The 20,215-nt window shown below is 36.6% G+C and overlaps 1 non-coding gene across 1 annotated transcript; it reads left to right on the top strand.

Moving 5' to 3' along the window:
• The first annotated feature begins 987 nt into the window (after window positions 1-987).
• On the top strand, window positions 988-1,093 carry LOC125492980 (small nucleolar RNA R71). Its single transcript, XR_007269365.2, has one exon. It is a non-coding gene; the product is annotated as a small nucleolar RNA R71 (small nucleolar RNA).
• The last annotated feature ends 19,122 nt before the right edge of the window (window positions 1,094-20,215 follow it).

Raw genomic sequence — 20,215 nt, 5'->3', positions numbered from 1 at the left:
AACAACCTCAGCTTCTCCATCCTGCTCTAACTCCCCATTCGGCATCTTAGGACCCGCATAACTTGTTCCCGACCTCAAATGAATGGCTTTGGCTTGATGGAGGTTGGGGTTAGGAATGGTTTGCCTGGAAGTTGATTTGTGGGGGTGGAGGGATTCTTCTCAGCTACTTGGGCAATTTGGGTTTCAAGCATTTTGTTGTGGGCTTGTAGCTCTTGAAACCTTTGCTCATGGTTTTGGAGAATTTGGTTCATGGATTGGAGTTGTTGGAGAATTTGGAGAGAGGTTGGATCGGAAGATGGTGTAGGTTCGGGATTTTGTTTGGGGAAAGGAAGATTGGAGGGAGGTTTTGGGTTGTTGGTCCTTTGATGTGGAGCTTGGTATGTGTTGGACCCTTGTGAGGAGGAACCACCTTGGTTATAGTTTTGGTTTTGGTTATACCCTTGCGCAAACCCTTGGTTGTGAGCTTGGTTGTACCCTTGTTGAGGTTGATTCCATCCTTGTTGAGGTTGGTTGAATCCTTGGGTGTAGTTTTGTTGAGGTTGTCTCCAACCTCCTTGTTGATTGTTCCTATACCCTTGTTTCCTTGATATCCATCTCCTCTTGAATTAATTGCCGCCACATGCTCCGAATGGGTACCTCCACAATAAGAAGTATCATGGTTAGTACCACCACAAATATCACAAGAAAAAGAGTTTACCTGTGAAGGAGTAGACGATGCAAGATTGATCTTGGAGAGCTTCTTATCGAGTTGGTCCATCTTAGCTTGAATTTGATCCATGGGGTCAATTTCAAACTTTCCGCTCTTCTTAGGTTGAGCACCTCTTCGTCTTCCACCCCATGAGTAGTTCTTGATCACTCCTCAATTGTGGACTCAAGTTGTTCTTGCGGGATCTTAGATAGTTGACCTCCCGCTCCAGCATCAAGATTGGCCCGTGAAATCGGATCAAGACCATCATAGAAGAAAATCGCATGAGTAGATTCTTGTTGAACTCATGGTGTGGGCATGAACGGATCATCTCCTTGAACCGCTCCCAAGCTTCGGCAAGTGTCTCATCGTTCTTTGCTCAAATGAGGAGATCTTCCTCCTTATTCCGCAGTCTTCCACTCCGGGAAGTATTTCTTCAAGAATGCCATCGTGACTTCTTCCCATGTAGTGAGGGAATTAGCAGGCAAGCTCTTGAGCCATGACTTTGCTTTTCCGGTAAGAGAGGACCGGAACAGGTGCATCTTGATGTAGTCAGGAGAGACATCATTAGTGTTATCATGGCACAGATCTCAAGAAACCTGTCGAGATGGTCTAGAGGATCTTCATCTGACCCCCCACAAAACTGCTCTGCTTTCACCATCCGAGTATACTGAGGGTGAATGCTGAAATTTGTAGTGGTGGTCGGGAGTCGAATTCCACCTTGAAGAACATAGGAACCCGGATTTCCGAAATCCCTAAACAGTTGTGGATTTTTGTAATACTCCGTATTTTTAGTAAGTTAATATTTATATCTTTAGAAAAGTTTTGGTTGTTAAAAAGACTTTTTATATATTTAAAAGGCTTTTAAAAGAGTTTTTTAGAAATATTTTGAGTATTTAAAATAAATTTTAGCCCAAATAGATATTTGGGCCTAAGTTTACTAGTTTTAAAACCCAAGTACTTTGGTAACAAATATTAAAAATGTTTTAAAAACAATTCCAAAAAAAAAAAAAAAAAGGTTTGCAAAAAGAAAAAAATAAAAAAATAAAAAAAAATCCGGCGGAGCTAAGAAGCACGCCATTTAGTGAAGATGTTTGTTAAGTTTTGTTAATTGTACTTTTCATTTTATCTTTAGTTATTTTATCTTAGATAATTATGTATATGGGATAATTTATATATTTTCCTAATCTTAGTTGGATAAGTGTACCTATTAGTTTATATCTTAGTTAGATTAGTTTATCTTTTTCCCTAAATCTATCTTTTAGTTTCCTAATCCTATTCCGATTCTACTTTTCCAACTAGTATAAATAGGGGTCTCCACCCATCATATTCTTCACACCAAATTTGAGAAATAAATCTCTTTTCTCAAGTTTAAACTTTCTCTCCCTCTTAGCCTACCTTTTCTCTTCTTCATAGTAGTTATTATTAATTTTCAAGGTGCGTGTATTTGTAGATCTTTAATAATTGTTTTTGCAAGTGTAGTATCATGTTTTTAGGAAAATACTTTGGATTGAAATAGATGTTTTTATGAGTTCTATTATGAACTGCATCTGTTTTATATGAACATGTTTGAATGTTTATAAATTTTATTTATGAACTTTGAATTATGTATTTCATTTAATATATTTATAAAGTTTTATCTTTGAATTTATATTCAAATATTTTAGAAGGAGTTTGATCTTTAGTTTCATGTTTATATATTTAAAAAGGAGTGTTTTTGAACTATTATTATTTTTCAAAGGTTTAATTTAACCCTTGAGCAAGTTATTTTATTTATGCCTTTGTATGGCTAAGTTTTAAGAATTATTATTCTTTTTAAAGGAGGATTATTTCAGAAGGATTTTTATTAGATATATGATCTTTTATGATCACAATTTATAAAGAGGCCACGGCTTGTTATTTATTAGCAAGAACGGTAGCTATTATATTATTTACCCATGTACTTTTTGTATAAGTCATGTGGACAAGGTAGTTCCCCTCGTAATAGACTCAGTAAGGAATACTAAACTTGGGGGGTGTGCACACTTTAGGCAAGGTACCTAGGCAAGGAAAAAGGATTTTTATCAAGGTTATATACTTTATATTATACAAGTATCCAAGGAGTTTATTATACAAATTATTTCAAGTATACAAGGAAGGTTTATATGAGTATTTTGAATGTTTAGTAAAGTATTTAAATTTCCGCATATACATGTACTCAGTATTTTTACTGACACGCTTTTGTTTTGTTTTGTTTTGTTTTGTTTTATGGCTTTGTCCCTGTGATGACCCTTTTGGTGAGCAGATTTTACAGGTTGATTGATGCATACTTCATATGGGGGAGCTAGTGAGGAATCATAATTAGTCAAGGAGTTGTTATTTTATTTTCTTTATTATTGTCGTCATAGTTGTACAATAAAGTTTATATTTATAAAGAGAAGTTAGTTCAGTTATTCCGCTGCATCAGTTTAAAGTTCAGTTAGTAGTTAGTATTAAAGCCTTTAACGTTATCACGTGGCAGTAATACTCCCAAGTTTCTCAAGGAGTTTTGTATTAAATATATGTTTTCCAAAAGTGAGAAATTTGGGGGTGTTAAAATTTTCTTCACCCATTTCTGATTCAACTTCACTTGATGTACTTGAGATTGGTGAAGAAGGCTCGGACCCCAAAGTCAGATTTCCCAAATTCTTCCGAAGCTTTCGCAACGTACGGTCGATTTCAAGATCTAGAGGCAATGTGGGTGAACCGTGAGTTCTTCTTCTCATGTAACACAACAAAGCTAAGCAGAGGATTAGCAAATAACAACCACAGTTAAAAAGAAAATAAAATAAAAATCAACTAAGCAAACTAAACTAAATTATACTTCAATCAATAGCACGGCTTCCCCGGCAACGGCGCCATTTTGATAGGAGGTTTTTAGTGTGTCGTTAAGGCACTAAGAACCGCTTTCCAAACAATATTTATAGTCCTAACAAGCAATTACTAAGAGAATAGTAAGGGCAAGTCAAGGGTCGATCCACAGGGAAACAGGGATTGGTTAAAGTCTAACAAGTCTAGACTGCCTAATTGAAGAAGTTTTTGGGGGTTTGAAAGATTTTGGTATCAATTAAGACTAACTAATAACAAGAACAAGCAACTAATACGAGTTTAAATATCAAATAAAGACACTAGAGTTAAGGCTACTAGTATGAATAAGAACGGATGATGATTGTTAATGCGATTGTGAAGCAACAAAGACGATTATGCAAGGTTTAGTTCTCCTCCAAAATACTTGAGTCCTCTCTCGAATGGTCCTCAAGAGTAATCGCTTAATCTATCAACTAAATCATCTCTCGAATGGTCTTTAGTTAATTGATTAAGAGATTCGATAAGTTTGGAAAACCCCTAATGAAGGATCCCCTTAATTTCCACCCAATATCTTGGTATAGAAATTAAGTTGATTCTTGGGGATGATAAAAGAGTTCAAAATCCGGTTTAAGAACGTTTGAAATCAAAATACCAAAGTATAGGTGTGATCAATATCTATCCTAAGGTCTCAAAACACCAAGATCAATGCATAATTTTCTCTGAATAATCACAATCACATCAACTCATATTTAAACCCTAATTCATACTTTCACCCTAACCCTAGATTATAAAACTACTCACTAATCATGGAGTTAAAGCAATTAAACAATGAATCTATGACTAATCTAAGATTAAACATGATTAAGAAATTATTAAACTAATAGAAATCGCAATTATTAAACTAAGAGAATGAAGATCTTAAATAATATGAGAACATAAACAAACACCAAGAGAATGAAATAAAAACTAAAACTTTGAATTGAATTGAATGAAAAGTACCTTGAATGTAAATCGAATCACAAATTATGATCTCTAATCTCAATTACCAATGAAAACTAAAGTGTTTTCTCTCTAATACAAAACCCTAAAAAGTTGTGTAAAAACTAGAATAAAGCGTAACCCTCAACTGAAAAGGAAAAAGGCTTTAATGATCGAAACTTTTTTTTTTTCGGAACGCATGGTGCGGGCGCACCATAAGTAGGTGCGGGCGCACCATGCTCAGGTGCGGGCGCACGAATGTGAAGGTGCGGGCGCACCTAAGCTTCTGCCTCAACTTGAATTCATCCGTCAAAATGTGCGGGCGCACATAGAGTTGGTGCGGGCGCACCAGACGCAGGTGCGGGCGCACCTTGTACTTGGTGCGGGCGCACCAATGTCGTCTGTTTTGTGCTGCAATGTTGGTTGATGGTGCGGGCGCACCAATAGCGTGTGCGGGCGCACCAGACGCACCTCAGGCTAACTCTCAGCCTCTAGCTTGTTCCCTCGTGCCATGCCTCGCATTTCTCGGCCCCAAAAAGGGTCATACCTGCAATAGAAACACGAGCAAACATGGTGAAAGCAAATGTGCTAGAAATTCGATCAAAATAGTCGAAAGTCTAGCAAAATGTCACTATGACCAAGTATGATCAAGTGAGTGAAATAGAAGGGAAAAGTGAGGAGAAAGAAGGAAGAAAAGGAGAGAAAGGGAGCTAAAACAAGCCAAAAGAAGGTCATAAAGTGCGTTAGAAACGCACTTATCACATGACACCCGAGAATAGCCTACAGCATGGCACTTTAAAAGAGTGGATAGTACAGAACCTGGAGGACACGACGGAGGTAACAGGGCTACCCTGGAGGAGCCTTTTTCATAGGGCTGTGTTTTTAGATTTGGAAGGCCCGCAATCTGGTAGTATTTGAGGCCGAGCATACAAATGTCAACACCATTATCGAACAAGCTGCATACCTTAGTCGAGAGTTTGGAAACCATACCGCCTTCCCACCTATTGTGAATGACATTCCTCGAGAGCTTACGCACGTGGCGCGTGTACCCATAAACACAAGTGTGACCTTTATGCTCCATACGGATGCCTCGTAGTGTAATAGGTATGATCCGGAAGGTTTGGGTGGGATTATTCGAGATTGTAATGGCATGTGGACTAAGGGTTTTTGTAAACAAACATTTGCGACCTCTCCCTTAATGGCTGAGTTACTTAGCATTAGAGAAGGGCTCCAAAGTGCTTTAAATGAAAATATAATTGATTGTGTGTTAATTGTGTTCAGATAATCTTCAGGCTACTTTTCTCCTTAAGGAGGATCCCACATATCTCACTTTGTATACAAATATTATTGTACTATGCAGAGAGTTATGCAAGGCGTTCCACTCACTTAGGACTATCCACATCCCACGAAGGAAGAATCAACTTGCGGACAAGCTTGTTAAGGAGACAATAAATAAGACTAGATGATAACATGAATGTAGTTACAGATTTTGTCAATCCCCCTATTTTCTGCACGGATGCGTACATCTCGGATTGTAATAACTTTAACATTATGTTTGACTTTATGTGATTCTCGCCTTTTTCACCATAAAAAAAAGTCTCCACCAAAAAGCAAAGGCAAATCAGATTGAGTGTTGATATAAGAATAAGGTCCCAAGTTCGATATTTCTCCTCCTCCTTCGCGAGCCATAAATACCCACAAACCTCTAATTGCAATCACCCTCTCCCATACCCCCACAGATATGGTGCTGAGAAAAAGATACAATACAAGGGAGAAATTTACATTTTCCTTCCAATAGAGACATGAGCCACCAACTCTTCCTTAGCTTGACTCGCAACACCAAAAGAATTTTTAAAACCCAACGAACCGATCTTTTAAAACTTTCGCATCATTATTTTATAGCATGGTCTCCAATAAAAAAATGATGTTGGGGGCATACATAATAGTCCATTTGTGGAGTAGACGAACTAACCAAGGGTTGCCCATCCGTCGGCAGTTCTAGCAAAGAGTACTCATATATAGTGCCCATCTGTCTGCTTCAAACGCTTCTTAGCACCGTCAACATTCTCCAACTCCATACTTGATACTACCATCAGCCCATCACCATATGTCTCCAAACCATCTATCTCCATCTGCTCAGCTTCCCCTTTTTCATCCATATTACCTCTAAGCTAATCTTTTCCAAGTTCTCCCTTGGACTTTTGCTTCCTTTTTTTTATGGACTGCAATACAAAAGCACCTGCAGTACTAGGCTCCTGCAGTCCTGCTTTTCAGTAGCATTAAATGGGGAGTGCACAACATTACCCTAAAAATTTCAATGGTTCCCGCCCCTTGAAACTGCTGCTCTACATTTTCCACTACACACACAAGTCACAACATTCAAATTTCTCCCTTTCACGTTACAGGATATCAACCCACATCCACTTACATTTTTCTTCACAACCCCAACTCCATCCTCAATCTCCTTCGAACCTCCAGCAATTTCTGTATTCTTCTTCGAAACCTCAGCTTCCTTCGCAACTCTTATAGCCACGAAAAGAATTCTTTTTTTTTGGCTCGAAGTTGTTTTTCTTCCTCCAACTACTCCTTACACCTCTCTTTTCTAGGTATAGTTTTTCGTCCTCCGGTACTACACGGCAGTCTCTTTCGAAACGTCCCATCACACCACAAGCAAAACAGAAGAAGGGTGAACTTGATTCCTTGCTCTATACGTGAGAAATCTTCCAACTCTTCTTTCTTCTGTCTTAATTTTGTAGTTATTGTCTTATTAGTAGTTAATATATACTAGTTATCTGTTTTTTATGTTGTAATTTTGGCATTACTTTATTATTTTCTTACCTATATCACTATTTGCCTTAAATTATCAATTAGTTAGGATTATTTTTGCATTAATCTATTTTATATTAAATGAGTCATTTGCTACTAAGAAACAAATGGATGATTTTTGTTTTTTTTGGTCATCTGTAGTAATATACTTTATATAGTAAAGATAGAAGCTTAAGATAGATATTCGTTTTTTTTTTTTTTTAATGAGATGTGCGTGGGTTGGTGTTGATGAAAATGTAGTGTTCCATAAAAGATAGTTGGGAAAATATTTAGTAATTTTTGGCAATAGATGATAGAGGAATAAGAGGAAAGTTGTTTCTTTGTAGCCAAGACAAGACGGGGAAAATAATTTGCAGGGGATGGGATTTTCAGTAAAGAAAAGAGATATTTTGGTGAATTTGTTTTAACTTTTAGACAAGACAGGGATAAAAAATGGTTACTTGATTTCATTTTTGAGAGGAATGATTGATTGATTGATTGATGCAGTTGATAGAAAATGTAGTGTTTCATACAAGATAGTTGGGGAAATATATAGCAGCCCCGTTTCTGAGATTTTGGAGGCCCAAGGGCGAACCTACATATTAGGGCCCTGATTAAGTTCAAGTTTTTTGAACGTTTTATTTTTCGGTCTAGACCAAAAAATAAACAATTTTTTGGTCCGAAATTTTTGAAAGAGACGTTAAGATAAGGAGGTAAGTACTTGATCAGTTAATATGTCAATCAGAAAACCCAAAAAAAAAATTTGAAAAGATGCACAATTAAATGATTAATAAAGAAATTTCAAATAAAGTTACAACCATCGAAAGACCAAAGGCAGAAAAATTTAACCTGGACCGAAATAAAAAAATTATGGATTAAAGGTCTATTCTTTTTAATTAATTTGCTTTGCATTATTTTAATAAAATATTATGAACTACTCTAAACTTATTCAGAGCAAAAAACAATAGGGGTAAAATTAAATTTATCATTTTGTTAATAGTTTAGATTACACTTATTGATGAAAGTAAAAAGACCCGTTTCTCTGTGGATTCGACCCTACTTCCCTATCTACTTTAATTAGAGATTTAGGTTATTACTTTTGATTGGGTGATATGACTTTAGCCTGTCAGTTAGCAATATTATATTTGCTACATAAACGTCTTATTCACGCCGCTTAATGGATTAAAATTTTTATCAACTCATATGTGAGACAAGTAGGTTGCAGTTGCTTTTTTCATCACTTAACAAAGACAATGGAGGAAGAATATCAGATTGGACAACGTTGAATATTTCTTATCCAGCACAAGTGCATACTCACTCTCTAACTATCTCAATAAATCCACAATCTAGTGGCTGTTTTGGCCTCCATAGATTAGAAACTCTATGAGAACTCCTCACCAAGTAATGGCTTAAGTAAAACTAATAGTCTAGATATTGCAATTTCACAAATCAATCTGCTAAGAGAAACCTTCTCCAAATCAAAATAAGATTCCAACCAAACTCTAAATAAAATACACAATCTGAAGATAAGCCCTCAAATTATCAACAACAACCCCAGAATTCCTTCGAATTATTTATATTATCAAATTAAATGCACAAAACAATACATAAAAAAATTTCCTCAGGTTCCCCTGAGGTTTGACGTAATTCCCAAATTACCCCTCACATTTGGGGAATTCCTCAGATACCCCCGAGGTTTGTGTTTGGGTCTAAAATACCCTTACTCTTGACGGAACCCTAACGCTGTTAACTTTTTTATTCTCTCTTTCTTCAGTTTCTCTCCTTCCTCCCACCCTCCTCCATGGATGAACCTCCAAGCTTTCTCTCTAGGAGTTATGTTTAGCTAATAAGAATTAGAATCAAAAGATCATATTCATTAGAGGCTTATTACAATAGGTAGATTTGATTATGTTGAGCGACCGTACTTGCATATGTTAATCTAGGAGTTGTTAATGCCTGACCAAGGATTAACGAAATACTTCATTTATTCGAACCTCAATCCAGGTGTTGTTGAACTATATTATATTGATTAAACTGGTATAAAGCATGGTGGACCAATCGATTGCCCTAGGTTTTTAATTATTTGATAAATTCTCATTTTTCTGCGTTCTAGTTTACTCTAGCTTAGTTATTAATTCCTCAATTATTTTTCCTCTCTGGAAGTAGTTAGATAATTGAACATAAATCTATAGAACTCCTCTCCCTGTGGATCGACCCGTATTTGCCAGTTTCTGCCAAACAGACACCATGCACTTGCGATATATTTTAAAACACATCAGTTTGTCAATGTATAAATTTAATTAACAATATATATAGTAATTCCTGTCAAAAAAATATATATAGTAATTCATATCAAGTAAAAATGATATCCATTAGATATTTTGATAAGATATATTGAAACGATCCAAACAAAACATTATACGACTTTGATGGAGAGATATATTAAAAATAGAGATTAATCGTTAAATGTAATATTTATGTTTAGACTATTTGGTTTATATTATCTACTATTCCGTATAATAATTATAAATTTATAATTATCTAAACCTATAACATAATTTTTAGGTGAAGAGAAAATATGCAAGGGTTAATTCTTGAATTTTTCGGTTTTGGGATTATTGTTTTTATTGAAGTGTAGTTGTGTTGAATTATTTTTGTTGTTGATTAATATGTAGTCCGTTCCCCTAACTCCCTAACTTACTCCTATTTAAATTACTAGTAGATCTTATTTTTTTTGGGTTGTTTACATGTTTGCAAAATTGTTTTATGTCGGTATATATTGGAATAATTGATTTATTTGAGCTGTTTTGTTCCATTAGTCTGAATAATGTTGAAATTTAAGTTAATTGCTCCACATACAATTTTACAGTATTTCACTCAAATACCAAATTTCTTGCGGGGTTGCTCAATCGATCATCTTTCTTGCTTCATTAACAATGGTCAATTACATTAGCAAATTTTTTTAACATATTTTTATTAATATTTACTTCTTTTGATGTTAGCCGGATATCTATCTTGAAAATAATGGGGAGGTACGGCTTCATAAGTTTATTGCCTAGCTTACAATTGATTAATTTTTATATGATTTATTTTTGTTTAAGAAATAAATAAATAAATAAATGAATTTGAAATTAAGAGAATTCTTTAGAGTTTAGATTTCAATTTTAAAGAGAAAAGACAGAAGGTAAATGAACCTAATCCCCCACCCAAAACCACCAATAACCAATAAAAACCCAGAAAACCCATTTTCTAGGGTTTGACGGGTTAACGGGTTTTCTGGGTTGTTAGCGGTTTTGGGTGGGGGATTAGGTTTGTGGGGTGCCGGAAATTAGTGGAGGGGGGTTACGGGAAGGGAGGGTGGGTTTTTGGGTTGTTTTGGGTGTCGGGGTAGGGAGGAGAGGGTTAATGTTTGGGAATTTGGGTGGCGCGGCTAGGGGTTTTGGGTGGCGTAATGGGTGGAGGTTTGGGTGGCGCAATGGGTGGTGGCTAGGGGTGGGGGAGGGTGTTTTGGGGGGCATTAAGGGTAGTGGAGGTGGTGTCTTGGTGGTTGGGGGTGGTGTCTTGGTGGCTGTAGGTGGGGGATGATTTGTGGGGGTCACGTGGGGAAGTCAATGCCGGAGAACGGAAGTCAACAGTCAAAATCCGGCGAGAGGTAGTATTTTACAAACTTTTGTATTTTATTAGGTAGCTTTTCACAACTTTTTTTTTATTAGGTAGTTTTTCACAAAATTTTGATTTTAATAGGTACTTTTTTCCAAAAAATTAAATATTAATTACTTTAGAGTTTAGATTGACTCATTACAGCCTCATTATTTATGGTCTTCAGGAAACTCCCATTGCCTCTTCCTACCAGCTCATTCTTAAACTGAAGAGATTTTGTTTATAAAATCTTAGTTTTATTGCAAACCATGAGAAAAAACGACTTAGATGATGAAAACAAGAACCTACTCCCAAAGCTCTTATTGGCAAAGCTCTTGCCATGGATAATTTGTTGCATAATAGGCATAAAAGCGAAGTAGCTGAAAGGTGAAGATTAATAGCAAAAGCAAGTTAGAAAAAAAAAAAATTTTAACAACAACAACAACGCCCCAATGCACATGTAAATTATTGTTCATAAACCACCTTTCCCACTCTTAAAAGGGTAGGATGATGCATAGTTTATAGTACTACATACATCTTTTTTAAGTTGATACTCCTTGCAACTATACAAACGTTGTTCAGTCCGCCTTTTTACGATCTCCAAACCATCATATTATTCTTTTTTATTAGTAACTGATAACATCTGCAACATAAGAAAGACTTAAACAACACATTTGAGTATGGAGGTATTATCACTAGTCTAAACAAAACTAATAAGAACAGTAGAGGAAAATAGAATCAGATAAAATAAATTGACAAAAATTTAGAAGTTTGCAAATTAATAACTATCATCAATGTTAAAAGGCATACGCACCTAACGATTGCATCTACCAACTCCATATATCCGCCTAAGATTAGATAAGTAAGGTAAAAAAATAAGATAAAAGTCATAAAACTATTTCTAGAACCAAAATTATCCTTTTATGCATCAATCTGATTTATATTGCCTCTCTTTTTTACTCTTATCATTTGACCTTCACCTGGAGCAAATGGGAATCATTGGAATGTCCTTCTATAATACCCTCAGGGGGTGTTTGTTTAGGGGGATTAGGGGGTGGGAATGGGATATTATATCTCCATGGGTAGATATCCCATGTTTGTTTGAGGGGATATCTAAATTTCCATGTGAAGGGGAATGAGATTAAACCCCTCTTATCCCACCAAAATAAGACATGGGAGGGGCAGGTATTAAGGAGGGGGATTATTTCTAGTTATGTTAAAAGACGAATTTACCCTTCATTAAAATATACTTCACCAATATTGTTTGCTCTTCTTTTACTATCCTTCATTAAAATGGGTAAATTTGTAATTTAGCAATATATTCCCTACTTAAGTACCTCATACCAAACATGGGATAATAATATTCCCAACATAATCCCACTAACATACCAAACATGGGATAATTGCATGAGCAAAATAGAATAAGGAGAGTTCCAAATGAGCAAATATAGTAAGAAGGAGAGTTTCAAATGAGCCTAAATTAGTCTTGGGTGTACCATGCACATGATACACCCGGGTGTATGATGAATGAACTCCTCACCTTGGATTGTCTCTACCTCTTTGTCAACGTTACACAATTGTCGAGAAAATATTGTCAAATTGAGTTTCAGTCCATAATTTAGCTTTAACTTTCAAAAGATTTTTTTAGTGGGAAAAACATGTTAAAGCTTGTGAAGTTGGTACACCATGTTTTCTTTAATAGGTTATCAAAATTCTTTCTTAAACACCATATTTTTTCAAATTCAAATGGAGGGACTTTGATGTTTAAACACTACTATATTTTGGAGCAATTGCAACGGTCTATTGCAACGACATATGCTAATGCAACGTTTGTTGCAACGGGTATTACTAATGCAACACTTATTACAACGTGGTTACAATTAAATGCAACGCCATTTAAATCTATTGCAACAGTTAGTCCAATAACCGTTGCAATAATGTTTATATCATTGCATTATCCTAATAGCTAATGCAACGATGTTGGATTAACAATAAGTGCGCTGATTTGCTTTCCCTCTCTATCTCCCCAAAAATTCTAAAATCCCTAACACTTTTTTTGTTGTCAGTTAATGACCAAAACCCTCAAACCCTCACTTAATCTCTTTCTCCTCCCTCGTGGAGACCCAAACCCCAAACCCATCTCACCTCTCCCCCGATCTCCCTCTTCTCTCCGGCCCTCTCGCGGCTCCGCGCCAACTTCATCATCTCACTCGCACCATCATGCCTTCTCGCCGAAGCCCTAAGCTCGCTGGAGCTCACCATGCAACTTGCATTTTCTCTGTCTCCTCGCCTGTTCGCTGCTCTGTTTCGCCGCTGCTCGCAACGCCTCATGCCGCTGGACCCCCCGTGGTTGCTGCTACCCACGCTGGTGCCCTTCACCATTACCAGACCCTCCCTGTTGTGCGTACTCCCCTGCTCGCACCTTTATCTACTCTCGCTTGATGTTGCTGCTCCCATCCTCCATCTTCTCAGTTTGTGCGACTGGTGCCTCCTCGCGTCGGCGATGCTGGTGGCGGTGTTGTTACCGCTTTCTTCTCCATCCTCTCTTTGCTCTATGAGGTACTACCCTTTCCGTTTCTTTTTAATCTACACACTTTTCTTTTTAGTTCGTTTCTTTTTAATCTATACACTGTTGTTTTTTCTATTTTTAGTAACATGTCACATCTATTTTATCCTCTTTTTCCACCTATGTCATTCATTTTTTAATATTTTAACCCACTCTTTAGTTTCTCTCTCTCACACTTTTCAGTTTCTCTCTCCACTTTTTCAGTTTCTCTCTCATACTTTTGTACTTCCTCCTTGGTCCTCCCCGAGAGTGAAGTGAGTATATTAAAAAGAAACGGATGGAGTATTTCTTAATTAAAAAAAATTGAGATAGAGCATTTAGTTTGGAATTCAATTTTTTCTTTGTTTTTGGGTTGGTTAGATGGTTGCAATATTATAGGAAATCATAACAGATCACTAGTTGCATTAGCTAGCTAAGATTACGGGGAAGGAAGTGATTGTAGTCATTAGATCATCTATTTTAGAAATTAGGGCTAAGAAAGTGTGGTTAATCTCTTTCAACGTATTCCGTGAATGAAAAAACTCTGACAACCCTAATAAAAAAATTTCCTACTAAAATCTCGGGGCAAAAAATAAATGAAGATAAGAGTCGTCTAATCTTTTCTCATAACACTAAGGAGGATGATCGAACCCTATTCCAGGAAACCTTGAACATTACCCAATCCTCGGACCTTGGCCTGTACCTAGGTTTACCGTTATCCCATAAGAGACCGACCCGCACCCAAGTACAGTTTGTGGTTGATAAAGTTAGAAATAAGCTCGCTAAATGGAAGGTAAATTTTTTATCTAAAGCAGGCAGACTCTGCCTTATCCAGTCCACCCTCTCCACAATCCCCGCATATTATTATATGCAGGCGACCTTTCTGCCAAACGCCACTCTCAATGCTATATATAAAATTTGTAATGACTTCCTGTGGGGGGACACGGATGAAAGAAAGAGACTCCACCTAGTTGATAGGCAAATCACTTTCCTCCCCAAAGAGAAAGGGGGATTGGGTATCCGTCACCAACACACCTTAAAAGTTGCATCGATGGCGAAACTTGGCTAGAAAATGTGCCATGGAGGACATAGTCTAGCTCAACGATGCATCTTTTCCAAATATGTCCATGCTCACCATGTCACCATGTTCAAATATGGTTCTCCGGTATGGAAAAGTATAGGGAAAGGTTGGGACCTACTGGCGAGAAATAGTTTATGGATGATTGGAAATGGGGAGAATATTAATTTTTGGGATGATAACTGGATGGGTGGGGGACCTATAAGGAGACTTATATCAGGACCTTTAGCTAGAAATGAGGGCAACCTTAGACTTTGTGATGTCATGGGAGAGAATGAGTGGGATCTCGAGAATATTTCTATTCCTTTGCCTCAGGAAGTCCAAGACCGAATAAGAACCATTTCGCCCCCGACTGACCTTACTAGAAATGACAAGCCAGTGTCCACATTTGTCTCCCACAAGGGCTTATCTATAGCCCAAGCATACCATGAGAGTTTGTGCCCTAGCTTGGAAAACAAGTTTCCATCACACACAAAACTTTATAAAATTTGGAAATCCCCGACCCTCCCTAAGGTGAGATTTTTTCTTTGGCTTGCGTGGAGGGACTGTCTACCGCATAAAAACCTACTTTTCACTCGAAAAATTACCCATTCTCCTTTGTGTCCTAGTTGCTTTGTACAGAGAGAAGATACCTTGCATATCCTGAGAGATTGTACTCTTCCTACTGAAGTATGGAACAACCTTAACCCGGACCCATGTTTGTCGTTTGGAAACACCCAATCTTGGCTAGAGGATAACATCGTCTCCACAATTCTAGTTCAGGGTCTTCCATGGAATATACTGTTTCCTTTAGTTTATTTTGAGCTCTGGAAAGCTCGGAATGTAGGAATTTTTGAGAACAAAAGCACCTCCTCCGAAAGTCTCATTTCCGTAGCAAGGAAGAATGCTTGGGCTTTCACCAAGGCCCATAACCCAAATACATCACACATTCATCAAACCTTACCCCCCATAAATACACACAACCAAACTCAAATTCAGCCATCCTTTAACCCAACCCACACCCATGGTCCGCATACTTTCACGGTCTATACGGACGCTGCCATTGGAAGTTCATATACCCCTGTTGGCTTGGGGGGTTACATTTGGGATTCACAGGGTACCTGGGTTGTCGGCTTTTGCAAGCAAACTTATGCAGTCAGTGCCTTATTTGTCGAGATTCAGGCTATTAAGGAGGGATTGCAATTAGTAGTAGCTAATAAGATTGATAAGTGTATTGTATTTTCGGATTGCTTGTATGCCACCCAACTCCTCACGAAGGAGGGGAAAGATCTTAACATGTTTGCTAATATTATAAATGAGTGCAGGGAGCTTTTTCGAAGAATCCAGGAAGTGGAGATTAGACATACTCCAAGAAGGCATAACAAGACGGCGGATGCACTAGCTAAAGAAGCACGTAGACTAGATGTTTGCATGAATGTAACTAATTGTTTTCCTTACCCTCCTAGTTTTTGCATGAGTGCTTACATCTCGGATTGTAACAACCATATTTAAGTTTATCTAGTTCCATTGTTCACCAAAAAAAAAAAAGTAAAAAATTTCCCCAGAGACTTGTCACTTGTCAGGAGGTAAGTCAAAAGTCGCTATTTCAATTTCTTCCTCCAGAATATCTTATATTGAGAAATTATTATCTTCATCATAAATTATTGTGGCTAAAAGATTAAAATGTGTTTCAGTGTTTAAAGAACATCTTGGGTTTGAAATAAACCTTTAAAGAAATTCTTTAGTAATCCTTTTTTAGTATTATGTACTGCTCTTGACGATCATCTGCTTCAAGATTACTATTAATCCACAGGATGATTTTTTTTCTTGAGGCCAAAGTATTACGTGTGTTGACTAATGATGTTTGAATCTATCATGAATATAGGACCTGTTTTTTTTTTTTTTTTTTTTTTTTTTTTTGGACATCGGTAAAACTTACAAGAACAAAACAAAACAAAACAAACAAACAAACCAACTACAGAGTGACCATAGGTATATGTTCTAGGCGAACATGATTGGCCAGTTCATGCGCCCTCTGAACATGTTGACGATTAGCTTTTATAATTCGACACCATTGGAGTTGATGTCCAAGGGAGCGAATGTCGTTGAGAGTCCATGCAATCGAGATAGGTTGTGTGTCTTGATGAAGTAAACTCCGGACCAGTACTTCAGAATCGGTATAGATCAAAATTTGGCAATAACCTCGAGCTTGAGCCCAAATCAAGGCCCCCAGACAAGCCTGTGCTTCATCAACCAGTGGTGACTCAGCATAAATGCAGCCTCCTTGTCCTTCTGTAGCTTGAGTGGTAACATGATCCGCAATCCAGGCAATACCAGCAAGAATAGAAGATTTCTTCCAGGACCTGTTTTCATATCAGTAATTAATAGTTAGTTGTTGGTATCTTGGAACGATAGTGATGTACTTCCAGTATTTTTGTCGATTCGACTTGTCATTGGTTTAGCTCAAAAGCCACCAGTGTACCCTATTCCAACACTCAACAATATTCACAATAAGATATGTTCGATGAAAGATTGGGTTATCTAAACTGCCTATTTCAAGTAGGTTGAGAATATTTGTTGTTGAATCTGTTACATTTGGGGTTGGGTTTATGCTAGATGCTCACATTTGATCTTTCTGCGACCATAATGTTAGTCCGCAACAGCTAAGAACCATCCCCGTCGGCCATCGCTTGCGAAAGTGTTTATGTGACATGTGAGTTAGGAATAGTTTGTCCCACATCGAAGAATTAGAGAGAGAATGACTAACATACAGATGGGTGGGTTACTCCACCTATTGCCAATTGGTTTTAGGATGAAACCGTACCAACCTTCACCAGATAATTAACGATTTGCGTCGGACCTGGGAGCGCTATTTGCGTTATCTGCAGCTCATGTTGAGCAATGTGCGACGTAAATGGTTGATCATCTGCAGACCTGTCCCTGAGAACAATCTATCCATTTTGGATAAATAAACTGCATGGAGTACATGTATCAATTGTAGCGTGTTGGCTCCTTGGTTCACTAATAAGTCCATATAAGTTTTCTCTTGGTCCAAACTCCAAGTGAAGTGTAAACATCAGATAAGTTGAATCCTCAATCTTTTGGTTCGACGACGATGATGTCATTGGAATATCTTTGCAATCTTTTTTAATGAGATCTGATTTACTACAGCTGACAGTTTTTTTACATGTATGAATTCCAAACATAAGCTTTTTGCTTTTTAAAATTGTGATTGAGCTTCTCTTGTTATTAATAAATTTCCCTTCTTTCCTCTTTCTTGGCCCTTTTTCTTTTTGGTCTTTCCTTGCAACTTTATAGTCTTTGTAGCTTCGAAGTTCAAGCTAAGATAAAAGAGCAATCTTTTCACTTTTGCATTGTTTTATGTTTCTCTCTTTTAACGTCAAGTAAGAAATCTGGTCTCCTGCTTGAGTAATTGATAGGTACGTCCACTTAGCAAAAGCCCATAATTAGTGTTTGGAGGTTGTGCCAGTTTTGCATCAATTTAATTCTTTACTAACATTGTATATACTCTCTCCGTCTTTTATTAGTTTACCCCTTTTGACTTTTGACACTATTCACATACATGACTTTGACTATCTTTTGTAATATGTATTTAAGGAAAAATATAGTCATGTGAGATCTTGTTGGATTCGTCTCAATGTGTATTATCCAAATATCAATTTTTTGTAATTTTTGCTTATCGAAAATTAGAGATATTAAGGTTCAAATTAGTATCTCGGCAAATGTGCCCCAAACAAAGGGGTAAACTAATAGAGGACGGAGGGAGTACTTCATATCCGCTACATCTATGGTGTTTGGTAACTACAGTCTAGCTACATTAGCTCATGGGAATAAATAATAATAGTTATTAATAATAACCAAAGATAGTTTTCCGCCAATTTTCTATAGCCCCATGGGTGAAACTAGGCATTAAGGCCGAAGTTATTATTTTTGAACAGTTATGTTTATATTGTAGTGTTGGGATCACATATCCCTATGGTAGCTCCTCTAGCTAAACTTTAACCTATTTTATACTTCCTCTGTTTCTTTTTACTTGCAACAGTTTAACTTTCACGCTTGCCAATGCATAATTTCAATAATCCGTAAGTTTAATTACCGATAAATAAAAATTATAAAAAGTATATATTCGGAAAATATACATTCAGACGAATCTACTAAGATCCCACATGAATATGTTTTTCCTTAACTATAAATCACCAAACATAAACTAAGTAGAGTTGGTGAATAGTGCAAAAGTCAAACCGTTGCAAGTAAAAAGAAACGGAGAAAGTATATCGTTCCAGTAAACCAAAAAAAAAAAAAAAAAATAATAGCCAAAAATACTTGATGTATAACTGCCCAACTCAATTCGATTTAGTGCTTCGATAACCTTTTGCAATTCGATTATAGTCTAGGAGACATGTTGGTATTGTATAGGTACGTCAACCTCTCGATATGTAAAGTGTTATCCTTCATTTTAGAGTTGGATGTATGAACCTGTAAGCAAGTACGTCAAAATATATACTAACCTCCTTGTTTTAAATAAGTACAATACTTCGACTGTAATGTTTGCCTTCGCACAACTTTGATTATTAATATTTTTAATTATGTATTTATAAAAGTTATAAAAAATTGATGTTATGGTATATTCATTGAAACAAATCCAACAACAATTTATATGATCATTTTGTTTTATGTATTGGTAAAAAAAATACGTCAAAGTGAGGTTTGTGAATAGTGAAATAGTCAAAGTATTGAACTTAAAAAGAAGTGGAGGAAGTAATAATTAGACGGATGACCCTAAGATAATGGATAAATCCAATTTTTAATCAATCATTGGCCAAGTATTTTGTGGGATATTTAATTTGAAATAGAAGAAGTGTGTCATTTAATTGGTAGCTCCAAACTTAATCCTGAAGCAAGGGAGAACTGGAGAAGTATGATTAACCAAACCGAGTTGCTTTTGCGAATATAAAACGGCTACCTTTTCCTACCATTCATTTTTTAAGGATTTTAAAAGTAATGTGTGTCATTAAACATAAATAATTTTACACCACTTTTTAAGGTAACACAGGCAAGAATTTAGCAACTGAATATATATGACTGAATTGCAGAGAATAGCACGAGTAATTTGAGGCGTGGGATGGGTTGTTTCTCGACTCGCAAGGTGTATCTTGGTTGGTGCATGCAACACAATTCATGCTTATTGCTTAAGCTACTTTTCTTGTCCAAATAACTGTCCTAACTCTTAATGACTCTTTGGGCCTTTCCCTTATCTTATTATCTATATGACTATATCCATACTAATTAAGTATTAAACACGACAATTCAAGAACATATAGCGTTTTCACGTGTGAAATGTCGATACTTTATATTAATTTTTTTTTATCAAATAAAGTACCGCAAATGTGAAGAACGAAAAAATCACAAAATAGGTATATTTACGACTCATTTGGTAGTCGTTAATAAATTACGGTAATGAAAATGAATTTTAAGTGTAATGTTATTAGGGAAGCATCCTTAAAATCTTCATGGGGAGGCATTTTTTTTCTATGTGCAAACAATCTCACCTCTAAACTTGTGTTTTTATCTCCAAGGGGGAAGCAATTTTCATTACCACTCATTACCACCTACAAGGTGGTATTGGATGGGGAATGAAAATTCTAGAAGAAAAGTAGAC

Source organism: Beta vulgaris, chromosome 8, assembly GCF_026745355.1.
Source record: "Beta vulgaris subsp. vulgaris cultivar EL10 chromosome 8, EL10.2, whole genome shotgun sequence".
Classification (NCBI taxonomy): Eukaryota; Viridiplantae; Streptophyta; class Magnoliopsida; order Caryophyllales; family Amaranthaceae; genus Beta; species Beta vulgaris.
This window is presented reverse-complemented; position numbering and strand designations above follow the sequence as displayed.